This window comes from Triticum dicoccoides, chromosome 2A (genome assembly GCF_002162155.2).
Source record: "Triticum dicoccoides isolate Atlit2015 ecotype Zavitan chromosome 2A, WEW_v2.0, whole genome shotgun sequence".
Classification (NCBI taxonomy): Eukaryota; Viridiplantae; Streptophyta; class Magnoliopsida; order Poales; family Poaceae; genus Triticum; species Triticum dicoccoides.
In genome coordinates this window covers 10487331-10493572 of record NC_041382.1, presented here as the reverse complement: position 1 = coordinate 10493572, position 6242 = coordinate 10487331, and positions in this window count along the sequence as shown.

Genomic DNA, 6242 nt, shown 5'->3' with positions numbered 1-6242 from the left:
AAAAAAAATCCAGTTTTTTGTTTTTTTACTAACAACAAAATACTTACTAGTTTTTCAGTTATTATTTTTGGTTTTAGGTAATAAAAATTATAAACTTTCTGTTAGTGCCATTAATTTTCCAATTTGAATTGTTTAAATTTGAATTCTTTGAAATTTATGTGAATCACTAGTTTGTAACAAAAGAAATATTTATGATGATTCTTTTTGCTATTAAAGTTTCTTTTTGCTTATAATGTTTTGAACAGAAAATACTTAGATAATTTTATTCTTTGAAATTAGAAGTTTGTGTGAATCTCAAGTTTGTGATTAACTTTACTAGTGCCATTAGTTTTCAAATTAGAATAGTTAAAATTTGAATTCTTTGAAATTTGTGTGAATCTCAAGTTTGTGATTAACTTTACTAGTGCCATTAGTTATCAAATTAGAATAGATAAAATTTGAATTCTTTGAAATTTGTGTGAATCTCAAGTTTGTGATTAAAATTACTAAAAGAATGAACATAGATGCGCCTATACAGAAAATTCAACCTAAATTCATAATCAATTTCCATGAATTTCAGAGAAATTCATTATTAATTTAGGTCAAATTTCCTGTATAGGGGCATCTATTTTCATTTTGAGAGGAGCTCAACAATGAAGAGAGGGACAGGCTTATAAACCAGTGTGGGCGCCCTTCGGTTTACGAGTGCCATTATTTTTTCAGTTCTACTTAGAACTAAATACTTATAGTTTTTTAGTGATTTCTTTTTTCTTTTAGGTCACAAAAAATAAAAATTTCTCTATTAGTGAACATAGATGCACTTATAGAGAAAATTAAACACTTTGTAGAATAGTTAAAATTGATTTTTGAGTCAATCTTTTTCCTGCTATTTAATAGTAGGTGGCACTTTTTTTGTTTTTTTGTTGTGTAGTGATTTCTTTTTTGTTTTAGGTCACAAAAATTATAAACTTTCTGTTAGTGCCATTTGTTTTAAAATTTGAATAGTTTAAATTTGAATTTTTTAAAATTTGTGTGAATCACTAGTTTATGAATAACTTTACTCAATTTGGTAATTTTAGTTAGTCATAACAAATATTATAGGCATTTTTTTTCTTTTTTGCTATTTATTTTTTCATTTCTACTTAGAACTAAATACTTATAGTTGTTTAGTGATTTCTTTTTTCTTTTAGGTCACAAAAAATAAAAACTTCTCTTTAGTGAACATAGATGCACTTATAGAGAAAATTAAACATAAATTCATAATTAATTTCTATTTATGAATTTAGGTCCAATTTCCTCTATAGGTGCATCTATTTTCACTTTGAGAGGAGCTCAACAACGCAGAGAGGGACGGGCTTATAAACAGGTGTGCGCGCCCATTCGGTTGGCGAGGTGGGACTAAACTCTGGGCAAACCCTTTAGTCCCGGTTCGTGGCATGAACTGGGACTAAAGGGGAGCCTTTGGTCCCGGTTCATGCCACGAACCGGGACCAATGGTGGTGGGCCAGGAGCCAGGCCCATTGGTCCCGGTTCGTCCCACCAACCGGGACCAAAAGGTCCAGACGAACCGGGACCAATGACCCACGTGGCCCGGCCGGCCCCCTGGGCTCACGAACCGGGACCAATGCCCACATTGGTCCCGGTTCTAGACTAAATCGGGACTAATGGGCTGAGCCGGTCTGGACCATAGCCCTGTTTTCTACTAGTGAGTATCTAAGGTGCTCACATTATTGTCATGCATGACACATAGTAGCACATAATTTATTCTGATACGGTATCATAATATGATACTGAACCCTCTCTTTCTTCATTTAAATCAACACCACCACGTCAAAATTGTATAGTTGACATGGATAATACTAATTATGATACTCCTATTATGACCAACCTGAGTCAGTTCATCTCCTTCCTGGTAAATAAGTACAACTCCTTGAGTCATGCCCAATCAAAGGAGAAGGTGGTGCAGAGATTGCAGCACCTCCTGATGAGAGCTAGAACCATCATTGAGGAGGAAGACAGGCGATATATAACCAACTTCGGGATGATGATGCGGCTCAAGAAACTCTCAGAGGCCATGTACCGAGGATGCTGTGAGCTGGACAACTTCAGGTACCGTGCCTTTCATTGCTTGACAGTGCATGCTGCGACAAGGTTAGCATCAATGACTAGTCTAGCAGCAGCTTGCAGTTAGCCATTCCTTTCAAGCGTTCTCGAACAACAATGTCAAGGCAATGCTCCTCGAGTCACATGGTGCCTTGAAAAGTTTAGGAATTGCTATGGCTAATATCAGAATTTATTATTCTTCTGGGTGGATGTGAGCTTCTTGCTGGAGCACATTTACCCTCCTGGTGATTATGCACCAGCAGTTCTTCCAATAATAGGTAGTGTAGCAATTGGGAAAAAAACTTTGGTTGCCCATGTGTGTCGCAATGAAGGGGTTCGGTCATGCTTCTCCTCTATTTGGCACTTGAATGGACAACCTCCTGACCATACTTGACCATGGAAGGACCTTGTTTGGGACGATGTTGGTAGTTATTGAGTTTGCTTCTAATGTAAGCGACGATGACTGGAACAGGTTTTACTTCTTTGCCATTAGAATGGGCAGAGGAACAAAACTCATCATCCTAAGTAGACTTCAAACATTAGTCCGGTTCCATCGATGAAACCTATTTTTCTAAGTGAGTTGAGGTACCTTGTCAAGATACTAGCATTCGTGAGTGTAGACCCCATGGAACATCCACAATTAGTACAACTAGTAGAAGAATTTACCAAGCTGTTGCACAATGTGCCAGGTACACTTCTTGCAACAAATATGCTTGCGTATGTGTTGAGAATGAACGTCAGTGTTGAGTTTTGGCGTTGCATAGTGCACAAGGGACTAATATATGTTAAAAGAAACTACTCCATATTTGATATTCAATCAAGCATGCTTAAGGACCAAGCCTCTGTAGTCGACATGACGGATTATGCTTTGTATCCACTTAGCATGATAGCTTGTACTCCTAATGTTTCAATCAAGAAAGAATTGCCAAGTCTGACATTTGGGGAACTTACGAGAGGTCCTAGTGTTACGCCAAAACAAGACTTCATTCTTATTGCATGGAATCAAGGATACCACCACATAATTCGTTTCCTCATTTTGTTACAAGTCATGCTCAGGTTACACATGCTCAGGGAGCAAGCAGAAAGGAGCACCAATCTAATTTTGTTTCAAAACTCTTGGACCTCTTGTTGTATATATTTTTTTTGGTAGATGTGAAACGGATGTGTTCACATGGCCATGAAGAAACTATTTTTAGGGGTGATTGTATACCATTAAATGTACTGCAGATCTATAATAATGTGGTATGCTCTATCAGAAGCAACCATGCCCTGCACATCTTTTATAACCAACAATTTCATCTGACACCATTGTACAAATCCTGATCCATACACGAAGGTGAGAAAACTGAACTGAAATTAAAAAAGAATGTTTGCTGGAGTGTTGGACACTGAAACTTCTGAACATTTAGAAAACCGTTTGCTGCACTGGTTTGGCTCCCCGGCCACAACGGGAGGCTAAACGGGATAGAGAAGCTCTAGATCTGAAGCTACGAAAAATATGAGAAAAGTGTCATTTGCTTCACCAAAAAGAGGTGAGAAAAGTGCATGTTCACTATTGCGGAGAGCAAAATCAGATTTGCTCATCAACATAAGTCTAATTGAGCCAAAAGGCCACGTGCAGACACACTTGACCACACTGTCGGTATTAGGTTCTGACGAACCAAAAAGGAATGATATCTATATTATTTGTATGAGAGACACTACACAATGCTTGCTTCTCAATCTAAGGAAAAACAACCGTAGTGCGAGTTCGAACAGATCTCTACTTGTGCGCACGGATTCAAACTTCTGTGTGAAAAAGGGCAAAATAAAACCAAATGGTACCGTGATCTCCGATGGCCAAAAACAGGTTAGAAATTTAAAACTGAGTTAGAATTGAAGATCACCATGAGAATGGACTTCTAATGTCGAGCATGAACAGACACGCACACCCCAGGTAAGTAGTTTAGTGATTGTACTAAGAGTGAAGTGCACTGTAGGTCCTCGAAATATTTCAGAGGTGTCACGCAGGTCCTTGAACTATGAAAATCATCATCCAGATTCTTAAAGTGCAGTAAGTGTGCCATTCAGGTCCAAAATCTCCCTGACCCCCTCCCCTCTAACCGGTCAGCTGGCGGCGTTAAACGTGAACAGTGAAACAGTGAACCGTGAACAGTAAAATAGCATTCGGTTCCGACCATTATTTCTGTACGCGATGAACAGTGCATGGTAACAGTAAAAATGTAAAAAAACTGAAATTCATTGGCATCAAAGATACCCTGGTGCATGAACAGTAAAATGTTCGTTAATTCAAATAATATTCACGAACGATGAATTTGGAAAAATTATTCGCGACTTTAATAAACTGCTCATGACTTTAAGAAAATGTTCGTGAATGATGAATTTGTAAAAATATTTGTGACTTTAAAAATGTTCGTGAATGATGAATTTGGAAAAAATATTCGCGACTTTAAAAAAATGTTCGCGAACGATGAGTTTGGAAAAAATATTCGCGTCTTTAAAAAAATATTCACGAACGATGAATTTCGGAAAAATAGTTGCGACTTAAAAAAATGTTCTAATATTTTATTAAAGTCGCGAATATTTGTGGTTCGCGAACATTTTTTTAAAGTCCCGAACAATTTTTCCATACGCGCGAACATATTTTCAAATTTATTGTTTGTGAACATTTTTCTAAAGTCGCGAATAACTTTTCCATATTCGCGCACATTTTTTTGAATTACCGAACATTTATACTGTTCACGCACCAGGGCATCTTCGATGAGAAAGAATTTAATTTTTTATATATTTATTTGTTTTTACTGTTCATCATGCGCTTCACTCTTGTACCAATAACGATATAAGATGATAAAATCAGCCTGGATTGTCTTTCTAGACCAGATGACATACAGGAAAAAGAAGAAATCAGCTTGGCTTGTCTTTCCAGTAAAGGAGCGCACTTCTGCTAATAAGGACGGCCAATAATGATAAAATTGACTGTACAAGGCGGTCCTGAGAATCTGCGGTGCCACTGCTGAGCTGCCCGGCGTGGAAGTCGTTGCTTGGAAATAAACATCAGATCAAGCAACACTTTTACCATTGTGGAAATCAACATCGGGTCAAGCTACACCTTTACTTACCATTGTGGACGTCAACATCAGGTCAAGCCTGACATCTGACGAATGCACAGATGTAACGTTTTTCGATTAAAAGACTGAACTAGTACAAAATAAACCACACATAATCAATCAGGTTCTGAAGAAACCAAAAGACAACAGTACAAACGACAAACAGTTTACCTGTGCCCTGAGAGATTACTGAAGTATATGGAGCTGTGATTCTCATCATCACTAACCAAGATAGAAAGTAAGCATATCGTTTCTTGTCGATGTGTTGCCCCTTGCTTCTCCACTCAAGTCCTTCTCGAAAAGACCAAAACAATTTCCACCGTCAAACTTTGCTAGAGTGAGTGGTCAATATTCTCATGCTGCTTAGCTTGTCCATATCACATGTCAGGACATTTAGACAGGTATCATTGTGTCACCCATCATCTTGTCGCCATCAACTACTTATAAATCACTGGAGACTTCTCCATTTTGCAAAGATTCTCTGCGAGACTTGTTCGGCAGAGGCCACTTAAATTGTCAATAGAGGGAGTTGCTTTGAATAGGGAAACAAGACCAAGTTTGTCGATCGTCCAAGTTGCAGCAGATGAAAATTCTTCTCCGATGGTAGAGCGAATGGTGCAATGTCTCCTCCCTCCCCTCCCCTCCTGGTCGCTCCCGCGAGCGACGCGGAGGGGAAATCCTAGCCGCCAGTCGCAGGCCCCCCTCCTCCTCGACTCCTCCCTCGCCGCCGCCAGCTCGCGCTGACGGGCGAAGCCCGGTCAGCCTCGACGGCGGCGGGGCCTTCCTTCCCCTGCTCGCTAGGGCCGACGCGGGTCGGGGTCAGCGGGCGGCGGCGTGGCGCTGGTCGAGGGCGTGACGGGCGTGGCGGCGGGTGGCGGTGGCGGGGCCGGTGCCTGGCGGCGGCGCGATGGGCTCGATGGTGTTCTGTTCCGTGCGGTTGCGCCTGGCGTGGTGGCGGTGGCCACTGGTGGAGCGCGTCGGCCCCCCTTCGGCGGGTGGCTGATGCAGATGCGGGGAGCGTCGCTCCTGGCCGCGTGGGCGGCGGATCGGCGG